At 40.3% G+C, this 26070-nt stretch overlaps 1 protein-coding gene across 1 annotated transcript in view; it reads right to left on the minus strand.

Moving 5' to 3' along the window:
* ncam1a (neural cell adhesion molecule 1a) overlaps positions 1 to 26070 on the minus strand; it is a 279917-nt gene that overhangs the window by 186633 nt on the left and 67214 nt on the right. The gene's annotated exons all lie outside the window — the stretch shown is intronic.

Here is a 26070-nt window from a genome sequence, read left to right on the forward strand (position 1 = left end):
ACAGCGCAGACAATCAAGTGGAAAAAATGTGGGCATCACTAAACTAAAAAGTTTAATCTCCATATTGGAGAGGATGCAGGAACATCTAACAAGTACTTGGTGTGTAGAACCTGCAACATCCATCTACCAACAACTCTCCAACACGGCTTCAAGTTTGGCCATCAAGCAAAGCAAAATGATGGAGATGGACACTTATTTATTTTCTTCAGAAACATTGTCAATGACATTTATATCTTCTTAAATTTATTAAACACATTTTAAAAATATGTGGCTGAAGGGATTCAACAGTAGGATTCCAGTAGGATTCTGCTGCAGCAGCCAGTAAAACCACAGGAGATCAAACCAGGTGAAGAAACATTGATCTGATTGGTAAACATTTCAATTCAGAAATCGGGAGCAAAACCCAAAATTCCTGGACTGCTGGTTCAAACTTGGGAGTTCATTACTGAGAAAACCGATATCCTTACTGGAGATTTGACCAAACTCTTGAGTTTGGAAATGCAGAAGTGAACTCTGTGTTTGAGTCCTGAGTGGTGTGAAGATGAAATGCCATCCACATGTCTCCGAGCACAACCAGAGTAACTCTTGGGTCATACCTTTACTTTCTACCAATGCGGTCTGACACGTGCGTGACTCCCCAAAGGTCAAACGCTAAAAAAAAAAACAGTAACATCTCAGAGATATTTCTGAACTCCTTTCTCAACAGAGATGTGTGTCTGATATCCCTTCAGCCCTCAAACGGGTCTCAGCTTGGACTGGATTTCTTTCTTGTTCTCTGTGGCTTTAGAATCGTTTGCCACAAAAGACAAGACAGCAGACTGCTAATATTTAGAGTGAGCTTCCTCAGCCCTCTTTGACAGCCATGATATATATTCAGTGGAGAGGAAGACAGAGGCAGAGGCAGAAAAAGAGTGTTTTACTCATCCATGTCAAATAGAATCCAAACTATTGTTTCTGCAACAGAGCGCAGGGGGCGTTGGGAGAGAGATTTGCATTAAACGTGTCCTCTAGCCTCCTCACTGTGTCCTCACCGTCTCCCAGAGGTAAAACTACATCCTTGTCGCCACCCAAAGCCCTCCTTCAGAAGCTGTATGTACAAATGTTTATGCACGGAGGTATTAAAGTTGTATGAACAGCAAGGAAAACATCTATTCTGCAAAAAGATGAGGTGAAATCTGGTGATTGCAAAATAATAGCAGTGGCATGACTTAGTTTTAAAAAAATGAGGTGAGAAACTCAACGGGCAATTTACTGAATTACCACTGCAGCAGAGTTCTTCAACCAACAGCATGAAAAACAAGATGTTAAATAGATAAAGAATGTTAATCTGTCCCTCTGAGAAATAAACCAGAGGATAAACAACGCCGGGGGTTTCATTCTAAACGTTCCATGAATTTTAACAACATTTCAAAATTAAAAAAAAAAAAAAAAAAAAATCCATGACAATCTTGTCCAGTTTGACCTTCCTTAAAGGCTTTTAGTAAAAGATTATTTTGAATCAATGAATCCAACACAAACTGGTCACTTTGGGACATATTTGGACAAGCAAAGCCTCTAATATAACAATTGGTGCAGAATATTTCTATTTCTGATATTCTTCGGGGCCAGAGATGCCGTTACTCGCTCGCTCACAGGAAACAGCTGTGGGCAAAATATTTCATAAGCTCTCTTGAAATATCTTCAATTTCAAAATGAGGGGATTAAGTTGTTTAATTAATATATACTTCCCTCATTCTTGGTGAGGGAAGTGAAAATCAAATGTTTGCAGAAAGAAAACCAAAGCAGCTGTTAATAGAGACAGAATGCATATAACTACTGTAAAATATTGTTAAACCTTCCATCTTTGTGACATATTCTCAGAAAATATAAAATTAGTAGAGGCAAGTCTGCTTTAGAAAAACAGTGGCAAGAATTGTTTCCTTAACTACCAACCTGTGATAGCGAAGGAAAAAATAATGGTTTTCCTTAATTGCATCAAAAAAATGATTTTCCTTGCAGTTTTACTGCCACATTAATAACAAACATAAAATGGTTCATTTAAAAAACACTTGACATTTTCCTTGAAAAAACACATTTCTAGCTACTGACGCCACTACTTTAAATATACAGAATGGGGAGGATGAGAAATTAGCTACTTTTATTTTATGTGATGTTTTGAATTTTGCTGCTGATAAACAAGTCCTATAGAGATCATCACCATCAATCGAAAACATTGTCTCGACCTTAAGATGGAAGCCCAGACAAAGAGTGACCCATCAGTGGAACCACTGTACAAAAAGGTTTCATATGCAGCTGCTTCCTACCAGTCTGGGGAAATGTGGAGCAGTCTAAAGGCAATTCAAATCTGAAGAGGGGGGAAAAAACATAAAAGGCCAGCTATGAAAGTGGCATTTCACTCAGGATGAGATATGGAAGCTACGTTTCTTTTCCAGGCTTGAAAAGACGCAGGAGAAGCTAAAACTAGGGCTCCTTTGAACATGAGAAATTCGCTCAGAGCCATCAGGATGAAGACTCTGTGGGTACTGTAAAAAGTAAAGAAAAACAGTAACGCTGGAACCACAGGGAGCTGCTTCGGCATGAAAAACAGTAAGTGACAGAATCGGGATCCAGTGCAGATGCACATTTCCTCATCTGACTGCCTGACGTTCAGAGAACTCACCGCAGTCTCCGTTGTTTGCACAACAAGCCTCGCGTGGTTTTAAGGAAACAGATAATGAGTCCCGGCATTGAGCAAAGTGGGCAGATTTACTCATTAGAGTTTACAAATTTTAGGAAAACTAACTCAGTGGAACAAGAAAATGATTCTCTTACCTTGATGCCGCAGATGAAACAAGGCCGGTTGATGCCATTGCATTAAAAAAAAAGAGAGAGAGAAGTAAAATTAGAATCTTTTTTTGTTTTTCCGTGTCCAACTCACAACCACGGCCATGACTTACTACACATTTATGCATTTTGCACTAGATCGCTGTTGAACAGCCAACACACAAAAGAGTGAAAGTGATGTTTTTTTTACTCTCACTCAGGTTCACATCCTGGTGGATAAAAAAACACTCTGTGTCGAGATTTTAACATTTTAATGCTCAGCTGAATCAGTCGTTCCTTTAAGTGAACTTACTCAAATAAGAGAAAAAAAATCTGCTTCAGATTTACATCAGGAGAATTTTAAAAATATATGGGTAACACTTTATTTGAAGGGGGGGTGAATGAGACTGTCATGACACTGTCATAAACATGACATAACATGTCAGGAACATGAATAAGCCTTCATGAATATTTATGACTGTTGTCATAAAGCGTCATTCGGTAAATTATGACACTTTTAATACAAAGTTGACATTATTCAAAATGCCGTTATGACAACTTGACATTAACCAATAAATCATTACTGATATCAATTTGTTCTAAAACTTTTACTGATTGCACTTTAAAAATTAGGTAACTTTATGTTATTAAAGGTAAAGTTTAAACAGTAATGATTTATTGGTTAATGTCAAGTTGTCATAACAAAGACATTTTGAATAATGTCAACTTTGTATTAAAAGTGTCATAATTTACCCAATGACACTTTATGACAACAGTCATAAATATTCATGAAGGCTTATTCATGTTCATGACAGGTGTTATGTCATGTTTATGACAGTGTCATGTCAGTCTTATTCAACCCCCTTCAAATAAAGTGTTACCAATATATGTTTTAATGATGTTCCATTTTATTCATTCATTTCTTTTTTTTCCCCACTTCATCTTCATTTTGAATGCAAAAAACCCAAAACCAGACATTTTCCGGATTACATGGGGCTTTAACTTGCAAAATAGTTTTTCTTTTTTTTTTTTTTTTTTATCTTATAACATTTTCTGTGTCTTTTCGAAATGCATTTCTTTACCACTCTGTCGACTTTTAATTATTTCTTTTAATTAAAATGGAAAATTTATTTGCACAGTCTTGACACTTGCTGTGGCTGTAAAGTCGGGCTCCACCATGCATGGAGCAGAATACCTGCGATTATGAGTCATTTCAAAAACTCTGCTTAAATTATTCTGGGTTTGATTTTCTAACAAGGCAATTCATTAGAGGCTTTACTTATCCTGCCACTCTTTATTCTCATGTTTTTTAAAACGCATGTTAATTTTTTTTTTTTTTTTCCATTTAAAAAGAAAAAAATGGATGAAATGAAGAAGCCACAAAATATTCTGCTGCATATTAGGTTACATTTAGGTAATTATATATATATATATATATATATATATATATATATATATATATATACTGCTCAAAAAAATAAAGGGAACATTTCACTTTAATTTTGTGTGTGGCTCCAAATCCAGGCCTCCATTGGTTAATAAATTTGATTTCCATTGATGATTTTTGTGTGATTTTGTTGTCAGCACATTCGACTTTGTACAGAACAAAGTATTCAATGAGAATATTTCATTCATTCAGATCTAGGATGTGTTATTTGAGTGTTCCCTTTATTTTTTTGAGCAGTATATATATATATATATATATATATATATATATATATATATATATATATAATTTTTTTATTACTATTTAAATTTTTTTTTTTTAATTAATAGATGCTTCAGCATAAAAACAGCAAATTATTTCATGCTGCTTTAGTCAAACTGTTCACCTTGTATTTCATTTGAAAGTAGTGCAATTATCCCGCTTTAATTCGCTGGCAACAAAACATTGTAAAGACGTGTTAATGATAAATCTTCAGACACATTTGCATCTGTTGGTCCTGCTTCTGTGCCTGACAACTGGGCTTTTTATAAGGCTTCATAAATCAGAAGCTCTTGTTCTTGAAAAGAGACGTCCGATATAAATCAGCTCTTTAGACCTTCTGCTCTGCTCTGACCTTTTTTCACATGGTGCACTGGGGAAAAAAAACAAAAAAAAAAACACAACAACTAAATGTGCAGAATGCATGAATGTTATCAGCCAGGCAGCCAATTAATAACCATGATGTTTATTTTCCTCATGTTTGATTTGTCTAAGATAAATAGTGACCTGCTGAATGAACATTTTTATCACCATTAAAAGATATGAATGTTTTGCAAGTATTGAATGAGAAAAACTTACTTCAATTCCATTTAAGAGAAAGAAACTTGGGCTGAGACTTTAAATGGAGCGCCGTCAATGAGAGAAACGTTGGGAAAAAACGATACGAATCTCACACAGTCAGCTTCACTCTAAAACGCAACAGAATTTAAACTGAGGAAAAATAAGCACTGAGGTTTTTTTGTAAACTTATTTCTAATTGGTCTATTGATTAGAGATTTACACAGCTCCGTGACAAAGCCTTAAATCCCGGTGTGTGTTATGAATTAAAATGGCAGGAATATTTATTCAATAAAATCAGGAGCAAAAGTAAATAGCCAACAAAACTGCTGAAATCTCACAGGATCTAAAACACAATCCTGCTTCCCATCGCTGGTGATAATTATCAGCTGATTAAGTGCCAACTGATGATCAATAATATGCTTTATTCTCAGGAGGCATAAAGCCACCAAGGTGGAATCAAAACCTTCCTTATTCTTGCAAAACAACAATGTCATCGTTAAGATGTTTCTGAACTTCTAAATGTGAACAAATAGGCCGCTTCGCTAAGACACGGATTCCTTTTTATTATATACATGAAAGAACTTCAGCTGGATTGGCCTCACCGCGCAAAACTCCACCGATGAAGAAAAGGCATTTTAAATCTCGCTTTAAACAGACAAAGCCGTTAAACTGCTGGTATAATACAGTCTGTTCAGACGAGACCAAAATTAGTGCAAGGAGAATTCTGACATCATCAAGTCACCCAACAAGAGCCACTTGTGTCTGTCACAGAGTCTCAGCTTGGTTTCTTTCCATCGTTTTAACTCATGTAATTAAGACAGCAGATACAGAATAATGTTTTTTTTTCCTACACATAAAGCTGTCATCAACAAAAACTTTTCCAATATGCACTGAATAAACTGCAGTAGGCGCGTTCAGAACAGATTTCCAGGGTAATTCCACGTTAGTAGGTGTAACTCCAAATTATTCGCAGGAAAACTGTCTGTTCCTAGATTTTTTCATAGCACATATCTAAAATAGTAATAGCAGCCTGTAGATGTTAGCTTCTTTCCACTGTGCGTAAAGACACTAAAGCATATTTGATGTTCAAACTAATAAAGTAGTTTGCTATAAGAGCTTTTGGAGTGGTTTCAAGTATTTGCTGATTTTAGATATGAGCGGGATGCTGTGGTCCCCAAACCCAGCAGATACTGGGAATCCACTGTCCTGCATTTTGTGCTGAAAACTTTGCGTACGGAAAACGTGTGTTGTTCGCAACATCTGCTGTGAACTGCATGTAAATATTTTTATTAGAAATAAATATTCACTGAGAAAGCTACCTTCACGCGCTTAATACTCATGTTTCACACGTTCGCATTTGCGGTAGCAAGCAGATGTTTCTCTTCAGAACAAAAAGCCCGGGGTCTAAGGCGGTGTTTGCAAACATGATATCAGATCCCAACCAGGCTCATCTCCTGTAAAGTAGGCACTGGAACAAAAACAAGCGGACCGCTGAGGGCAGAGGTCGGGTTCGACGTTCCCCACGGCTCCCATGCTAACCCAGATTGTCTTTATTCAGCCTGGATCAGAAGTTATCTGCTTCATCTGCTGGTCCTGATCTGAGGAATGCACCAACTCAAACCACTTCATATCCTCCGAACGCACCGGCCATTGTGGACATTATGTAGATGGGCACTTTGAAGTGAGGTATTGATTTTGCTTTTGGCTGAACATCTTCCAGAGAGTATGAGGGAGTTATGGGGTTTTGCGGTTTGCATGAAGCCTCCGGTGGCAGCTGGCTCAACAGACTGAGCCTGTGGCCAGCTCCGCTGCATGACTTTGGTTTAGAAGAGAAACACTCCCCTGCAGATTTTTTTGGAATTAGATTAGGAATGCAGTCAGAGGGTTCAAAGGTTCAATTGCTACCTTTTAGCATCAAAGTTATCCCTGGTGTTCACATTCGAGTCTTTTCTATCTGCACATGCTGGCCCAGTATGGATCTGATTTGATGGCTGCGTTTGTTTAAGTTGTATGAGGGAAAAAGTCTCAGGTGAGAGCAGAGAAGCAGCACTGAGCTACTAAAGCTTCAGAATAACAAAAAAGAAAACCAGGACGGGAACTTTGTGTCTGATGTTGACCTGATCAGATAAAGCAGGCTTTATCTCATACAATGTGCTACCAAGTTAATTCTCTACATAATCGGAGGGATTTAGGTTGAAAGGAAGACTTAGCATTTTATTCTGGTTCCTGAGCTGTAGCAACTATAACTAAATTCAAATATTATAAAATAAAATGAGCATCTAGTATTGTGTAGATGTTCAAGATTAGCTTTATTCAAACTAGGGTTAAATACAGGACAGCTCCACCAGCCAGTGTCTTACACATGCCTCTCAATAAACAATAATATATTTCAAAACATACTTTATTTTAATAATTTAATTAATAAATATATTACTATATAAAGACTGATCACACATGAAAAGGTTCGACTTGACAGTTACTCTTCATCCAAGAGAAGGGAGAGCCGCAAAAAGTCCTGCAGTTCAGAGTGCTTCATCCAAGCATTTTAAAAGGAAAGTTTAGTGGAAGGAAAATGTGTGGTTTATAACTGCAGCTTGTAGGGCAATGTGGATTAAATCTCAAGCCTGCAAACTTCTGATGGTAGCAACATTTGTACCTCTGATTGATAATGGTGATGTTCTGTACGTCTTCCTTCAAGTGACGGTTTCTTCTCTGAGGTTTGTGGCACAGCAAACGTTGTAAACTGTATGCCAAGGTTGAGCTGCTCTCTCTGAGTATATGAAAGTACACTCATTGGATTTTATTGGTAGGTCCTACTTGCTTTGGCCCCATCTTATCTTTGAGTACTTCTTAAAGTATCCTCCAGCCAGTGGAAAGCCAGTGGTTCTTTCCACCTGCAGGTTCCTCACATTTGGTCAGAGTTGCCTTTAGTTACTCTTTCGGCTTGGGATATTCTTCCATTTATCTTTTAACGTTCACAGCCGTAGAACCCTTTCAAAATTACTGAGTATAGAAAACTCCTCTTTCTGAAGTGTGTGCTGTTGACCACTTGGTCAGGTCTCTATTGTAAAAGACTCCTGGATCTCAATGCTTTCATTTCCTGGTTAAGTAAAGGTTAACAGAGTAAAAAAGAAGAAGCATCTCTACCGGTGAAGGTCATTTGCTCCAATGTTCCACGTGTTCAGAAAAGACATTCTGCATCCCTAACCCAGCAACAAGTCAATACTTGTCTATCATCAACAGCCAGTCTTCCTCTGACGTCTCACATCAACCAAAAGTTCTGGTCAACACAAATGAATATTGCCTCTTTTTCACACAATTCTTGAGATAGTCGTGGGTGAAAATCCCAACAGGTCAGCGACCGTGCAACAGTCAAATCACTTCCCTTCCCCTTGCTGATGCTCGGTTTGAGTTACGTCTGATTCTCACCATATCTGCATGCCTTCTGTTCCTGCAGATGCACCTAATAAACTGGACAGTAATTGTATGTGATGTAACATCCGGAAAGGTTTTTTTTGTTGTAAGGAACAATCCTACCTAATATAAATCTTAGTGCCTTTTTTCTGGAGGCTTTGTACCCTGACAGCTCTACCTGTGCAACACCGTCGTTGGAAGTTCAGTCATGCAGCCTCATCAGTCATGTGGTCTCCTCTGCCAACTTAATTACCCATTAACCAGGGAGAAGTGAACTGTGGACGAACAGAATCAATTCCACCGTGTGGACAGCATGAATACCAATCCCCTCCATGACTTATCCATCCAGAAAGACCCCTTTGGCCAAGGCAGAGCCACTGGATCACAATGACTGATCACTATACCTAGTGCTGAACTGTGCCACTGCTAAAAACATAGACATTATAAGCAGAGTGAAATGTGGGGCCGTAATTACATGCTTGTAATCCAAGTGCACTGGTGAACCGGCAGCAGAAGCGAGTTAATCCTCAGGCAGATGCTTCTCAGACATGTTAATAGGAGTCATGTGGCTGTCCAGTGATGGGTACAGCGCAGGATTATGGGAGACAGGAGACCAGAAGGTACGCTCCACACGGCCACCAGGAAGAAAACTGCAGGCACACCCTTCATTGAATTTCCATTCACACACTTGTACAGCGTCTGGTGTGGGTATAGAGTTGAGTGGTATGAAGACAAAATGGGAGCCAAGCTGAAAATCAATGAGGTTAAATTCAATATTTTTAGTTGCCATACATTGATCTGAAACATTTCAACAAAACAAAGTGTTTTCTGCGCACTGTGCACAGAGCAGCTCTTGACCACAGTCTGCAGGCCAGATTCCATCGAGTTCAGCTCCAGTCATTGCCTGGCTCTGGACAAACTTCTTTTTCAGCCTTCCCCTTCAGAGTTCGCCACACCGAATCATCTGTCTCCATTTAGTCCCATCCTCTGCATCCTCAACCCTCACACAAACTAACTTCATGTCCTCTTTCACCTCATCCGTATTTTTTTACTTTTGGTCTTCCTCTTGGCCTCTCGCCCCGCGGCTCCAACCTCAGAATCCTTCCACCATAATAATCATTTTCTCACCTCTGAACATGTCCAGACCATCTCAGTCTGGCCTCCCATCCACCGTGACCTCTCCTTCTGGTGCCCTTGTTCCTGACCAGTGGTCATCTTTGTCAAAGAGTTCTGCGACCTCCAGTTCCACCTTTGGTCTTTTCCTCATTGGTTCCATCTCTGAACCATAGAACATCCCTGATCTCACTACTGTCTTGTAGAAATCCTTTTATCATACATCATATGTGACACTTTACTCCACCAATTCCAACCTGCCTCCACGTGCTTCTGCCTCTTTTCCAGACTTCCTTTCGCTCTGAACCTCTTTAACGTCATGGGGTCCAGCCAAAGTGTACCACCAAAAAATAATCACACAGTTTCTAAAGATTAGAGGGGGTTTAAAGTTTGAGTTTGGTGATGACAGACTCAGATTCACTGGTTTAACACAAAAGTGCAGAGCGATGCATTAGCATCAGGTGCTAATGATGAGTTGACTTTTTTTTTAACGCTGCTTTATGCTCTGAAAGAAGTGAAACATTGTCCGCAACATTTTATTCTGAATGAATGAAGCAAGGAAATGTTTCGATTAGAACATGATCCACATCTGATTGATTAATGCCAAATAATCTGCAGACTTTATGCAGCCTGCCATAATAATAATAGCTTCTCCCCCATTTTAAGGACTCATCCAGTCTCTGTTGAATGCATACCCCTTTTTCCTTCCACTGAACTTTCCCTTAAAATACTTGGACACAGCTCTACGGAGCCAGTTCCTGAAGAAATGACTTATGCAGCTTCATCACGCGACGTGTAATGTCATGTGAAGCGCTTCGAACCGCCTTGCTGCTGAAATGAGCTATATAAATAAACCTGACTCGAATATGTGCAGTATCAGTTTCACTTTTTGATTCAAATTAGTGGAATGAATTAACATTTGAATGATATTTTCAGTCAGTGAGACGCACCTGTACATATGCTAATCTTTCTTTATGACTCGCAACAATGGCAGAGTCCCGTCCTTTCAACAAACACGCTCGCTCCTTCATTCAAGCTGTGGCAACAAAAGAAAGCCCACATGAGCGGTGTCTCAGCGTTCAAGCTGTGGGAAAACTTCTTCTGTGTCTTCAGAGGCAGAAAAACACATCCAGGCCTACAGTAGCACACCAGGATTATTTGTGATGGCAGACCTTTGCTTCAACGCACGTACTTGATACAAAGGTCAGTGTATGCCCAATTAGAGTTGACATTTCCAATTATGATTGCTGATGGCACATAAGAAGAGTACCATAGGGCAAAGGGAGGACTTAATTCACAGTTTGGCGACAGTACTGAGAAATAGGTCATCCATCAGGAGAATAAACCCATCCAGAAGAACGAGGTAACTCGGGAACGGTTAGTCTCTTAATCACGCATGTCCACTGCGGGTGCCCAACAGGCCGGATGAATCCAGCAGAAACAGGTCGGAATAATCAGGATTTTTTTTTTTTCTTTTTTTACCTAAAAGGAGAATACAAAAGGAGCAACAGAAAAACAGCGAGATGCGATTGCCGCTTTAAACATGACTGTGAAAAATTCGGCATAGGCCCTGGCATCCTTGTGTGGATTTTCTCAGCACCTGCTAACGGAAGATAAATTTCACAACCAATGAGCAGCCACTTAGGTTCACAATGCTATAAAGGATGAAAGCAATGACTTATTTGTACTTAGCTACAGGGACAGAAATTCCCACCATCGGCAAGCACAGTTCACCCCTGAGGAGAGCAATTTGAAAATCATTGATACTAAAAGGCATGTTTTCTATGCGGCAGTAATTTTCTTACAGTCTCAGATTTAGGAAGTCTGCACACCAACACTTACTCCACGAGAAATGTTCACAGAGTCCTTTTCTTCCGCATTTTTGACACGCTTCGTCAGTTTGGGACCACTGCCCAATAAAAAAAAAAAAAAAAAAAAAAAAGACCTCGTCTTCGTACCGGCTTCAAGGTTTCTCAGCTGGAGCATATTCACATCCTGGTTGTGTGTGCTGTGCTTCACACTCCGAAGCATGAGAAATCACATAAGGGAGCTCATGTTTCGCCAAGGCTTTTTCCTCCTCATGCACTACGGATAGCTGATCAGGCACTTGCTCAGACCCCCACTGAGGGAATTTCTGACCAACACGTATGAACCCTCCGCTGCCTCGTGTCAGGAAAAAATGAGCGTTTCCCGCACGCTGACTACCACAACTTTGGCTTTCTTGAACCTGAGATTTCAGCGCTCTATTCCAGGATCCCTCCAGCACTGCAGTGGAGGCCCAAAGTGATTACTCTACTGCTACAATCTTCCAGGGAAAACAAGCAATCTAGACACCCATGGCACCAGCATGTCAATGTTTTGGTCGAACTGTGCAGAAAAAGGTTGAGCACCATTTTTTCCAGGACCAGGCAGAACGTGGCACAAAGTTGCAGAAATGTTTTTTTTTATTATTATCAGCTCAAATCCATATGAATTTAATTATTTTTGCTTCATCTTTTGCCTTTCTGACATATTTTTACCAGGCATTGTTGGAACCAGAGAAAGTTTTTGCTCTTTTATAGGACTACTTTTTCATGAAGGACAATAATCGCCCCCCTGAACCTGATAATCGGTAAAAGGAGGGCTTTTCAGAAATAACTGCCGTTTGACTGAGTTCCTCCAAAACTATTCTGTTTCTGGTTTTAAGGCTTCCTGCATTTAACGTCCTCTGTGTGCCTTGAATAACCCAAATATAAGGTTCTTAATGTCAAACTGACGGTCGGATATTCTCCTTCAGGATTTTCAGTTGGAGAGCAGAAGTCATGTTTCCATCCATTATGGCACGCGAAATGTGGTGCTGGTTTTCGAAATATTAAAACTAAAAGATACCCATGACATTCTCAGTTCTTCGGTTTCTTTGGATCTGGACATATGTTGAAAATAACGGTGTTGCTTTTTGAGGTTGTTCAGCTTCAGTTTAACTTTTACTCTGAACAACTAGAATGAGCCGCGGTCACCCAGCACTTTCTCCAGCATCCCACTGAATCATCTGTATGATGGACCAGCTTCGGTTATGAAACCTCGACTTCTTTACACCTCAGCAGCAGCTGATGCTCCCTCCCCTCCCCTCCCATCCCATCCCTTCCCTTCCCTCCTCTCCTCCCCTCCCATCCCATCCCTTCCCTCCTCTCCACCCCTCCCCTCTCCTCTCCTGTCCTCCCCTCCCCTCTCCTCCCCTCCTCTCTGCTCCCCTCCCCTTCCTTCATATTCTAATTGCCAAACAGGTCCGGTGCGTGGGGACTGAGAACACCAGAAAACCCAAACTGAATTTTACACCCAGTTAAACAGCGGCATGAGTTTGACTCCTGGGTCGACGGCTGAAAGGAAACATTATCATCATGACTAATTTCTGAGTCCCAGTGGTTGCTGGTAAATGTACCATACAGTAGGTCAAAGGTGAGATGACAACCGAGGCCATTGTCTTGCAACAGAAATGACCAAGTTTTCCACTGCTCCACTTTCCCAGAGAATGTTGGCGCCCTTCAGCTCTGCGGGCTTCCACCCTGACCCACCGATGACCCCCCTCCTCCGCCTCCAGACTCGCAGGGAGCTTTTACATGCCTGCCACTTAATTCTATGCCAACGAGACAGGAGTGAATGAAAGGAGTTTGGGAGCATGGGAAGCTTGACAATCCTGTGTCAGGAAAATTTGTCAGGACAAAGAGGTTAAGTGTGACAAGTGTTATCAGCCATGGGAATTCTGTTCTTTTCTCGGGTGTCGTGATTTGTTATTGTTTCATAACGCCTTCAGGAGGGGGGGAGGCCTCCGGGAGTCTGCGCCAACAGAAGACTCTCCTCTCAGAAGTCGACATGGAGATTATGGTTACATTGCTCCGATTTGGTCTTAAAATCTTTTTCTTTACTAAACACTTTAAGATAACACACGGCGTAAAGCACCGGGTTTCAACATGAATAATTTAAGAAGTAGGCTCCCCTGTGTGAGGAGGCTAAAAATACCCCAGTTTTCCCCTAAGGAGATCCAGATGAAAACCAAAGATTCGCTTCTGCAGGACCAAGCATCTGCTAAAGCACTTTGTTCGCTCTTTTTCATCGTTTCATCGTCTTTAAGCATCTCGAGCAATGCAGCGAAACCCCAGTTTGATTATCATATATTTCAAATGACATTCCGAGACCGTTAACTCTGTCTAGACAAGAGGCAGGAAGTAACCAGCGAGTTTCCATGTGCTTTGAAAGAAGAAAGCACCAATTCTCTTCTCAAGCTTTTTTTCCATCCATTATTAGTGAGATCACTTTTCCTTCTCCTGTCAAACTCCATAAAGGTCTTAGATACATACCAGTTAAGTTTTTTTTTGTTTTGTTTTGTTTTTCTGGTTATTTGCCAAATGGAGGAAATGCGACTTTGTAAAGAAGACTCAAAGTCGTTATTTTCAACATCAGCAGTGTTTAAGTCAGACGAAGCAAAAATGTGAAAGAACGCTAGGTTTGCATAGAATGACAAAGCTGAAAAACATCACAGTGAAGTTTAATCTTTTCAACATTTTGTATTTGGAGAGGAATGATATTGGTCTTTTAGAGACCTCCGAGTTAGGAGGTTTGCATTCCACAAAGGGATCACATAAAAAGTGATGCTTGCAGCTCCTGATGCTAAGTGCTAACTGCTCAAAAAACAATTTAAACAGAAAAATGCATAACAGCTAAAACACCGGGTGCCTTTGAATCCAGGCTAACACGCCCGTTTAGATCCGTCTTTGATTAACAACTGGAACCTCGATCAACATATTAGATGATTATCCATCTAATATGCAGTAGTACCATTTATTTCCCTTGGTTCTGATTGGCTGAACCCCTAATAGCAGTTGATTGCAGATATTGACCTCTGTGGTAGCACAGTTTCCACTGTGCATCAGTGCATATCAAATGTCTAGAGGAGGTCTAAAAGTTTTCACCCAACCTGTCTGAGCGAAAAAAGATACGACGCCTTTCACAGTGCTGTACAGTAGCACTGAAGATGCTCATTGTTGTGGTTTTTTTTAATTGACCTTAATGTGAAATTCTGAAAAAAAAGAAAGAAAAAAAAAGAAAGAGACTGTGGAAAGTCATGGAAAAGAAACATGAATGCCCTGACCTGCATCCCACCCAGGAGTGTAGGTTCAGCTGAGCAGGCATAGATCTAATTTCTATCAGGTCATCTGTTAAACTCTTCACACTGAAATCTCCCAGGCGTTACTTTCCATGCGTCTGTCGTGCATAATATAAAAACCACAACTTTTTCCTCCTGGAGGTTGGGGTGTGAAGTTATGTTGGGGTTTCCACCTCCCCCCCAAATTCCCTTCAAGTGTACACAGCTGGAGGGATATGAGGAAGGTTGAAGGAATTTAAAATATATTAGCAATGAATGCTTCTCAGGATCTATTTTCATCCTGAGTATAGCAGGAGAACGGAGGGCTCAGAGAGCAGACAGTGACTCTAGTGTGGAAGTGCATACATCAAAGCCAGCGCTCCATAATCTTTTCATCGAGACGAGTTGGTCACAGCTGGTTTCTATCAGAAAGAGCCGTCAAAGCCACAATACAGGAGCAGCGAGAGTGTAATTTTTATTCAAATGACTTGAACTCCTTGGTGGAATTTGCATTCCAGGTGCTTCTGCTCTTTTTATTACAAAGAGCCTAATGCTGCTACGACAGCCAGGAATGGCTGATACGCCTTCATTTGTTCTGCTGGGTTTAGTCAAACAGCATGCTTAGCTTCATGCACTCACATGAGAGTGTTATGTGTCGACGACGGCAGGTTTGATGGCGCACGCTGCAATTTTGCAGTAGTTCAGAGATGCACTCGATACAGATAGTTGGGATCTAATGGGTCTACTTTAAAGCTCGCTCGGTAAAGAGGGAGGGAAAGCCTCTTCAAAAATAGTTCAATACTTAACAGATGTTGGTCTGCGGTTTGGTATTTCAGGAGCAACTGATCTCCATCTGTGTGCCAACACCATATGCATAGGAGGGGATAAAATCTATACAGATGGCAGGCTGGGACTTTGTTGTTGCCTCTTGGGCAGTTATGCTAAAAACAAAGTGACTCATGCTTGAATTATTTATTTTTTTTTGTATAAATAGGCCCATTTTGGAAGGATTTGTTAAAATCTTCACACAGCTACTTACATCTTTTTAAGACATTTACTGAAATAATTTAAATGAACCACAGTCTCGTATATGAAGCTCTCTGGGTGCCGGTTTTGATCAGAGCACCTGATTTTATTTTATTTTTTTTTCATTGTGATTCCTTTGATTTTATTTATGAGTCCAAAGTCTAAGCTGCCAGAACCTAGAGAGCAATGTGAGTATGCCTTAAACCTTTCCGACACTTAGGAATAAATATTTAATGCATATTTAAAGCAAAGAGAAGACTAAACCCTGCATGTCTGAAGCATTAGTTTCATCAGTTATGCCCAAAAACTAAATACTGCGATTTGGAAAGAAGCAGAGATAGTTAAATATTAACAGACATCAATTCAAAATGTAAGTGGCTGGAAAATGAGTTCCTCTTTAAAATAAACACCTGAGGCAGGATGTTGTCCATGGAGTCTGCCAGAACTTCCTGTACGGAGGAGCTAAAAATCTTTCATCGCACCATTCCTATTATTTAAAGAGGAGACATACCAAGAAATTAGTAGTGATCAGATTTATTTGATTTTCTGCTTTATCCGTAAAATTTGTTTTTTATTGTAGGAAAAAGACTAAATGGCAGCAACTTTCTAACTGTTTTTTGATTCATGTTTAGAGATGTTAGCAGTCCGTTAAGCAGAATCGGAATCATTTTATGATTGTACAGAAGCACAAGAAAATTTCGTTTCAGTATAGCACATCCAAAGAAGACCATAGGCAGACGGCCAAGAGCGAGCGACACTTTCAACAGATAACAGGAAGGCTGAACAGAATGAAGTAAAGCAAGTATGCCAAGTTAATGCCAACATAGCTAACTTTTCTACACTGCTGCAGGACTCTTAAGTTAAAAGAATGCCATGTTTTGAATGGCACAGTGTTTTGCACTGTTCAAACATCTCCAAAATGTCCTTCTTTTTCTAGAAAATTTCATAGTTTATAAAGTTGAAAATTTACTAGAAAAAAAGCTAATTTTGTGATTAATCTTAGAAATTTTCTAGAGAAAAGCTTGAAAAGTTCTGAGTTTCGGGAGTGGATTTTTTTTTTTTTCGAAACTCTCTTGAAATGTTTTAAATTTCCAAGTTTCATCCTCATCAGCATCCAGCCACTCAGATCAGCAGAGGCCAGGTATGGAGCCATTCTTCTGATGCTGGTGTGTTGGAGTGGCTGCAGAATGTAAGAACTTATGCTGAGGGTTTACACAAAATACCAACTGAATGAGAAACTATGGACAAGGATGTTTTTGAAACTGATGTCTTTAAGCTAGAAGGAACTGTTCCTGTTTTTTTCCTATTGTAAAAAACAACTCCGATATGGGGAACTTTTAAATGCTAGGAATCTGCAGAAGGAAGTTCTACCAAATGGGTTCATGTGGCTTATGTTAAAATTAATTATAACAAGTGCAGCATGTTCAGCATCTAACGCTAAGAATCTTTCCTCCGATCCGACTGGTCTTTGATTTAACCCGTCTTAGACCCGTCCTTGACCCGTTTCAAATGAATGCGTGTCTCTTTGCAGCTGTAAGTGAGCAGGGTCCTAAATCTTTTGTTGGGGGGACGAATGCAGACTTGGGGGGGGGGGGGGGAGCGTGAGTGATAGTTCACACTGTGTCTCTCCGGTTCATATGCTCCTTTAGGGGCCCAAGTGGGAAATAAATTAGAAAAGTGTCACCCATAAAACATCCACTTTTAAAGAGCGTGGCTGATGCAGCTGGCCTTTTTTTAAACAGCCTCACACAGACAATAAATGGAGGCTGGTACCAAGGGCGGAACACCAGATAAACAGGGTGCAACTACGCCTCAAGGCTATGCTCCCTTTTTGGTGACAGATAGGAGCAATGTTGTAGACGGAAACTAAATCACAGCAAAGCAAATTTGCACCACGTCTGTTGTTACCGATATCCACGCTTTACTGTCCGTTCCCCCAAATGGCAAGAAGCATTTTAGGAACATCGTATAACCTGTAAGGCAATAGCTCAAATGGGCCTCTAATCCAGTTACGGCTGCAGCAGAGATGGGTTTTCTTTGCTCTCTCGAGTTTCCAGCAGCAAGAGCAGGTGGTAGCATATGGGGTCTCCTCTTCCAAGGAATACGAGCACAAAGCAGAGCACAGCTGTCTGGACAAAAGCCACGTAACGTCAATGGGGGTCAACCAGACTCCACGACAGCAGGCTGTATGCGGCCCGCCATTGACGATATGTGCCATTAAAAGCTCAGAGTTGGCCTGACAGACAGAAAGGTACAGTGCTGCTGTCCTGAAGTGACTAAAGCACAGCTAATGAGACAGAAAAGGTTTTTTCTTTGGACCTGTGTGAAAGCGTGAGCTCTAAGGATGTGACGTTGCTGCACAATGCAGGTTCCCGGGCTTTTCTTCTGGACAGTGGGGGTTGCAGCTAGCCGTTTGTCCCAGGGGGTTCTTTTATTTTGTCTCCCACCTTTGTCACTTGGACAGAAAACAAATCTTTGAAAGACTGACAGAGTTATTCTGTAACTACATGTTTGTCTTCCTTTCTTCTTAGAGAGCCATTTTAACTTCAGTCCTCACTGTACATCAGAGAAGTTTGTCGTTTTCTTGTTCTTTATCAGACAGAAGTGTCTATGTAAACAATAGATTTGAACATTTTATTACTTCTCAACATACTTTTTTTTTATTAATTAATGCTTTTTTAACTTCAGGCTGAAACATAAAATTGATCTCACTCCATCTAAAGTTTTTAATTCATTAAACGTCTTTAGGTACATATTTTTGTTATTTTTCTTACTAGTCACTTACATATAATGTCAATATATTGCCATAAAAATGTAGGAACACTCTTGCCTCTCCAGATTAACTTCTATTCTCCTTATTGTTGATTTTCCCAAGAGAGAGAAGTGTCAGTAGCACTGATTGTGATCTGCTTTCATTTCTAGTGCAAGATATTTTTTTTGTTTTGTTTTTTAATGTCTCATCCAGGGTTAATCTTCAAACTTTATCTGTTTCTTCTGACCTGGATGTGATTTTATTTTTTATTTTTTTCAGGTCCACAAAAACCAGTTTTAGGGAAATAATTTCACTCCTGCTTTGTTTGTATAAAACAAGAAAAAAAAAACAAAGCATTGCAAAAACTCTCTAGAAGCTCAGATTTACAATGCATTTAAAACATCTTCATCTAGTGCAAGTGAATAAAACAAGAAATTTCCAGGGTGAAAAATTATGGAAATCAAATTTCCCTAGCAGTGTATTAATCATGCATTTTGAACGGTATTTCATGACACAGAGCACACAGTGCGCTAGTTCTTGCCAAAAGGCACAAAAAAAATAAATAAATAAATAAAAACATGAAAATTTTGAATTCACCCTGAAATTCTGAACCTACAAACTTCATCCGATTTGCCTAAACATAGATGTTCAAATATTGAAGTGATCCAGAAGGTCATAATTCATATTTTCACCAGTCTTTGCTCATGCTTCCTGATTGCTGCAGGCTTGTGAGTTCATAGGCCTTCACTGATTAAACTCAATTGTCCTACATGCTTTTTCCACATGTAGCCTGGGCCACTAGCTTGATCCTATTAATTATGAACCGAGTGCTTTTCCGTCGCCTCATCACAATGCAGAGGAAAGTAAACAGTCCAGAGAGCATGCAAGATTAATGGCTGCAAAAGATATGCAGAGAAAGTATTTAATTACACAATAATTTGGTAAATATTTCACAAATGGAGCCTTTTGGCTGGATAACAGCATGGATAACATCTGCATAATTTATCTCAGTGCTAAAATAAGAAAAAAAAAAAAGAAAAAAGAAAAGCATTCACCTGTATCCAAAGTACTAAAATAATAGCAGGGAAGTTCGTAGCATTCGCTTATTAAGCTTAATTACTTTCCCACAGCTGAGAGAAAATCATTACTGGAATCATAACAATCTAAATTTGGCTTGGCGAAAATGAGTATTGTCAGCTCATTTTGTTTTAGCCGTCCTCTGGGCGCTGAAGTCATTTTCAGTGTTTATTGTGTGCTTGATCAGCCCCCACTCCGCCCCCGAGCCACGGGGAAAAACTGCACACTCAGACAGCTAGGTTTCCTTTAGCTTTGTTCTCTGGGCCAAGCGGGTAAAAAATCCTCGTGTTGGTAAGACACAGGGAGGGGATCCTGCTCCCCGTTAGGTCCGACTGCTAAAACAATGTGGTGGAGAACCACAGAGCAAAAACTACCGAACGTCTACACCGAATGTAAATGTTTGGAGAACGTCTCAGACCTGTGCTGCGGAGAAATGATTAAAAGTTAAAGACTGGCAGTGGGATGAATGCAGACATTTTTTTTTGTGTTTGTTTTATTTCTTTGTAATGGCTGATTGATTTCTGTCTGCAACTTCGCAAGTCCAGCTTGTTGATTTGTGAAAAACAATTTTCCGTTCTTAAAAGAACACGAGAGCTTAGAAAAGCTACCAACAGCCCAGCGTCTAGGTATCAGTGGAGCAAAGTGTGGACGCTAATCAGCTCAGAAAGTTTTGAGGCAGGATCCTGTGCCGCATGTTTTTGTTGTTTAATCAAGCATATTAATCTGGTTAAGTAGGCATATGTTATAAATAAGCAAACAGTGTTGATTTTCTTTGACTTGGGTGTTTTACCTCCTGATAGCCTGGTAGGCTCGGTTCAAATGGGGACCAGAAACTGCAACTTTGACTCGCAGATTTGTTTTGGGTGCATTTAGAGAGCCTTGTGTTGCAGTCCACTTCCTGCTTTCAGAGCGCTCTCTGGTCCACTTGGTATTAAACTGCACCAGAGTTCACTTCAACCAAACCAAGCCCCGGTTGGAGGCGGACCAGAATTGGGTTGTTTGGTTCTGCAGGGTTTGTGCGTTCACACCTGCCCAAACGAACCGGACGTTCAACTAGGGCTGTTGTAAACAAATATTTTAGTAATCGAGTAATCTATCGATTATTCTTACGATTAATCGAGTAATCGGATAAAAAAAAATTATAAAATGAAATATTGGTAAATCTGCCATAATACCGGTGTTACTATCAGATATCAATATCAGTCCAATTTTTCATATTTGAGCATCCCTAACAGTTGCTTTTTTGTAGTTTAGAAAACTAACCTGTAACAATAATAGCTCACTTTCTAAGTTAACCAGAAGAAAAGTTATAGAAAAATCTGAAATTATATTGAATTTAATAACAAAGAGGCAGGCTCACAAATATGCTTATAAAAAATGTCTACAATCCAGCTTTTAGTTTATGTATTCATCTTCAGTGAGTTTAATAGATTAATTAAACTCACCTTGCTACCTAACCTGTCACGCTTTGGGTTTGAAAATACGGGAAATGCCGCCTGGAGTGGGAGGAGAGGGCGAATGAACGAACGTAAGATGGGGTGGAGGGGAGGAAATAGACCAGCGGACTGAAGAACCGTTAGACCGGGGGACGAACACGGGGGGAAGCAATACGGGATATTTACGACACCTTCACTGGTCACACTCAGAAACTCATCTACCAGCCATGTACGATGCGCTCCGCCACCCGTTTCTTCAGACCGGGATATGAAATTTATTGTGCGGTTCGTCGGTAAAGCTACATTTACACGGTAAGCATCAGCTACTCAGCCGCCCGCCCTGTTCAGTCTATCCGCTCACCTCAGCGCTCTTCCCGCCGTTCGCTTTCAACCAGCAGCCCCGGAGGAGAAATGCTGCCGTACTCCAGGCATTCCCCCAGTCATTTTAAGGATGCTTATTGGTTCCCCAAAAACGATAAAAAGTCGGGCATTATCATCAATCAATAAAATCCCCACGGGCCAATCTTGAAGATTGGACTTTATGCCGCTGAGACTTAGCTTTTGTCAACAACTCAGAGGCGGAAGTGAGAGCTCCGCGCAACGCAAATGAAGTCCCGGCCGGAACACGGTGCGCTAACTAATAAAACATCAATTAACGAAGCTTCGAGGCAGGTAAATTTTCCTCGAGGAATTTTAGTAATCGAGGTACTCGAATCATTCGAGGAATCGTTTCAGCCCTACGTTCAACACAAACGTAAGTGGAGCTGGATTAAAGAGCACTGAACAGGGTCGACGTGGATACAGCCTCAACCAGCCCACACAGACACCGAGGGGTAGGAATACTTTAACAAGGCCCTGTAAGTCTTCATGTATGACTGCATACTCAGAAACACTCAGGAGCTGCTGCTGCATGAATGTACACCGAGCCTGTAAATTATTTATCTGTGAAAGCACATCTTAAATGCAGTTTTTACTCTGGGACACATTTTTGTACCCAGAAGCTCTTTTTTTTTTCAAGCAGGAATAACTTTCTTCCAGTTTTCTACACTAACTCCCCCACTGGAGCTCAGGTGTTGTCTGTGTTTGACACAAAGTGCCCAGGGGAAGGAAGTGAACTGTCACGTCTGGCATCCGGCATCTTCTCCTTTAACTGTCAACATCAGTTATTGTGAAGACATCCTAAAAGTAAGGACTCGGGACGTAAACAGAATGCCGCATCTCGCCTGTGTGTGCAGGGATCCAGATTTTGAAAGTGTTTTGCTTTTTTTGCGGCTGAATTTGCGAGTCCTGAGGTTTCCTCCAGAAAGAGATAAACAAAGCCTTGAGAAGCATAATGAATACAGGCGCCTCCACGAAGGGCGCAGGGAGTTCAATGATTTATTTTTTTTTTCTTTTTTTTTAAAGGAGCAACAAAAGTGAGAAGAATATTCTAGCAGTTTCAGAATCAGTGGGTTTTAATTTAAAATTTAGACCTCGTTTCAGAGAATGTTTTCTACAAAGCAGCCCAGAAGACTTTGACTAAACTCTGATCTAATGCCTGGAAAACGCACACCTCTTAAGATTCGTCTTGTACCTCCACAGATCAGATCATATCAGACGGCGTCTCTTTCGGAAATAAAGACATTAAAGCTTTCAGGGTCTCTGGGAAACAAAGCATCATTCCCCAGTGCGGCAAACGTAGTTTTCACCCGAGTCCTAAAACTGAAAATACAGACATCACCTCACACAGCAAATAACTGACCACTGTGGAGATTTACTGTAGAATCGAAAACACTGAAAACATATTACATTTTAGGAGAAAATGAGAACAGAAATTATGTCTTTTGCAGCCGAAAGAAGAAAAACCTTAAAGCATAAGCCAAATAAACTACAATCAGATTTTCAATTGTTTTCAAAGCAGAGAATGAATTTTGACACCAAAACTTCCTTTTGGAGTCACGTCCAAAATTCTGACTACTAATTTTGGTAAGCACGAAACATGATGTTTTTATTACACAAAAATATTTGCTGTTATAATTACAACAATATGCTAAACAGATGTGCAACTAGTTCTACAGCACAGAAAAGAATGAATGAAGTGATGACTCCAAACATGCTCTCTAAGGAAAACAAGTAAGTATTCAGATTTGTGAAAAAAGTGTGGAAAAGATTAAATTTCTTATCAAATAGTCAAAACATGAAACTGTGTTCACTTCAGTGTTAATCAATTAGGATCTCGGATATAAAGCAAATAAACACCAAAAACTGAAGGATGGGGATTAAAAACATTTGTTGAAATGTCAAACAACAGCAGGTGTAGTTTGTTAGCATAAAGTTTCTTAAATGATAAAATCTCTGTTTTATTGCATTCAAATATCAAACATTCTCCATACTACCCCCCTTTAATGACAATTAGCTACAGCAACTACTCTTAGTGTTTGAACCAAGCAAATATCAGATTGTAAAAAATCACTATTTCAGATTCTCACATTTGGAAATTGACTTAAAGTTTCTTGTTTTAGGACTAAGTAAATAGTTGGGGTAAAATATTTGCATACAAACACTTCCAAGTAAAGAATGGAAGTATTTTTTATTTTTTTTTAATAAAAAGTGAGACTTTCAGCTGCTTCCTTTCACTGCTACGACATTTTACACAACCTGTTATGGTTTGATTATATAAAATGTTCTGGTTACAGATGCAATGAAAGGCCACTAGATGGAAGGCAAGTAGATACATATGTTTAAAATATGGCTGTTTTAAAATTGTAGTGTGATAATTAAAAACACTAATTGCAATTACTAGTTTTTAGCTGGACCGTTGGTTGGATGGTGACCTGGTTTGGGGTTAATGGCCGCTGAAGACAGATGTCCTCTGGTAGGATAAGTGGGTTTGGAAAATGGATGGATGAATGAACCATTAGTCAGTTATGAGCCAGGAATTTCAGCCTCTCACCGCAGACAAACTTAATTTCAGTACGAGAGCAACTGTTCATCACTTCCTTGTTCTGTTTACAACACTGTATGACTGATTGCATGCCATCTGTTGCTGCACCAAGTTGGGCCGAACATTTTTATATTTATAAATACATTCGTTGCATTGTGAGAATTCCCCCCAGTGGCATTCTGATGACAGCTAATTAATCGGCCTGCATAGACTAGAAGAAATGTGTCTCAATCCAAACTGTCCTCTCCAGACTGCTGAATGCTTGAACTGGAATGCCCAAAGCTAACCAACAGCCAAGCTGCAAATTGGAAAATAAAGTTCGCTTCACTTAATTATTCAAAAAGATCCCAGGCTTTGCTCTGAGACACTTGAAGAATGTCCACCATGCAGTCTTGGTTCACGATCAGTTCAGCAGAGCTGTCCTGTGACAAACTGAGAAGTTATTGGAAGTGTTGCATCACCAGAGAGCATAAAACAGCTGCACTGATGGGTCCAGCGCTTTAATTTAATTGGCCTAAGTGGATGATCTGCAGCACAGAAGATCAGCTCCGTCCTTTTCCCGGACAGCCGCCTCGCCCCAGCCCTCTCTCGTTTCACAGGTCATGCCCGTTTATGGGCCTGAAACTGTGGGATGGTGTGGAGGTGGAGCAGGAGACAAGACAGTTATACTGCTTTCCTAACAGCCCGGCCAATAAGGACATGCATAAACATTACAGCAGAGGATAGGTTTACAGGGGCAGGTGGTGAAAGGTTGGTTAAGTGGAACAGAGTGCTAGTAGAACACAAAAAGTCTGGCCTTTAATCAAGTTTTGGTGGAGCTTTCAGTAGTGATCTGATTAGATGCAGACGTCGGGCTCCCTGTGATGAATGTGGGTGGAACCGAGCAATCAGACTTTCCAGCTCGCACCCCACCCACCGCCTCTCCCACTCCATCACTTTCCGACGCACGAGATAGCAGCCGAGCAGATTCCTGACCACATTGCTTTCCAAGCGGGTTGTCTGGGAGCACCATATGGCGCGGGCTATCAGCGTGGCTCCTTCCAGCCCCGCAGCACACAGTCATGAGTAAACAGAGCAAGAGGATTGGCTCATTTTGCTTCCCACCATCAAGGTGTGTGAGTGTTCATTCCAAGAATGCATGGGAGCGAACAGTCATGAGTTTGCTGTGATGAGGTTTTTATAATGGGAAATAAAACACGCACTCAACTGTGAATTCAGACTGATAGAGGAAGATCGCTGCAAGAAAGCCGAGTAAGAGGCAAGGACTTTGGCTTCTGGATGTGGTTTTGTTTAGCAAGAACAAAGGTCGAAGTAGATCAAGGTTGCTGACTGCTAAATGACGGCATCAACCCGTCACTTTAATGGTATGATTGACTGAAGTGTTATTTCTTACAGATCTTTTGAAGCCTCTCATACGGAGGTGATGGAAGTCAAACCACCACAAGCCAAGGGCAAAATAGAGGGTAACTGTTTTTCAGAGACATAAAATCTACAAATATTGAAAGTACGAAGTCTAACTCAATCATAATCAGTCTCTCAATGTCAATTTTTCAAAGCAGATTAGCATTTTTCCACACAAAAAAAAGCAGCCATTACAAACAAAACTCTCTCAAAAACAGGAAGTCAAAGCCATATATGGAGACAGGCTCATCTGGATCTGCAGAGTTCGGTGGAGGTTCGGTGGTCTGACCAAAACAGACTACACAGGATTCCAGCAGACATTTGTGGGATCTTGGACTATGACTATCCACACATAAGTGAAATCCACACAAGGTTGAGAACCTCTGTAAGAATGCTTATAACAGCCAATTTTAAACTTTACATTTAAATTGTGCTGGTTTGCTAGGTATCCATGGTACTGCCCTTAGTCATTGTTCCAGACCTCCTCACTGGATAATTCAAAGATAGCCACTTTATGAAGCTAACTTTGAGGCTTTGGTATGATTTTTGATAGACGTTGTGGCTTTTGTCAAAAGTATCTTACACTGAAATAAACCTGGAGGAAAAGAACCAAGCAGAGACTTTCTGCTTTCTTTTTTTAAAAAGCTGATTTGCTAAGATGGCAGCAGTGGAGTGAAGACAAAGCTATAAATCCAGCCTTGTGTATTTAGCTGCACTGAGTCAAGCAAACTGCTGGTCTAT

The sequence above is a fragment of the Poecilia mexicana genome, unplaced genomic scaffold, assembly GCF_051168715.1.
Source record: "Poecilia mexicana isolate PSO_F unplaced genomic scaffold, ASM5116871v1 scaffold_14, whole genome shotgun sequence".
Taxonomy (NCBI): Eukaryota; Metazoa; Chordata; class Actinopteri; order Cyprinodontiformes; family Poeciliidae; genus Poecilia; species Poecilia mexicana.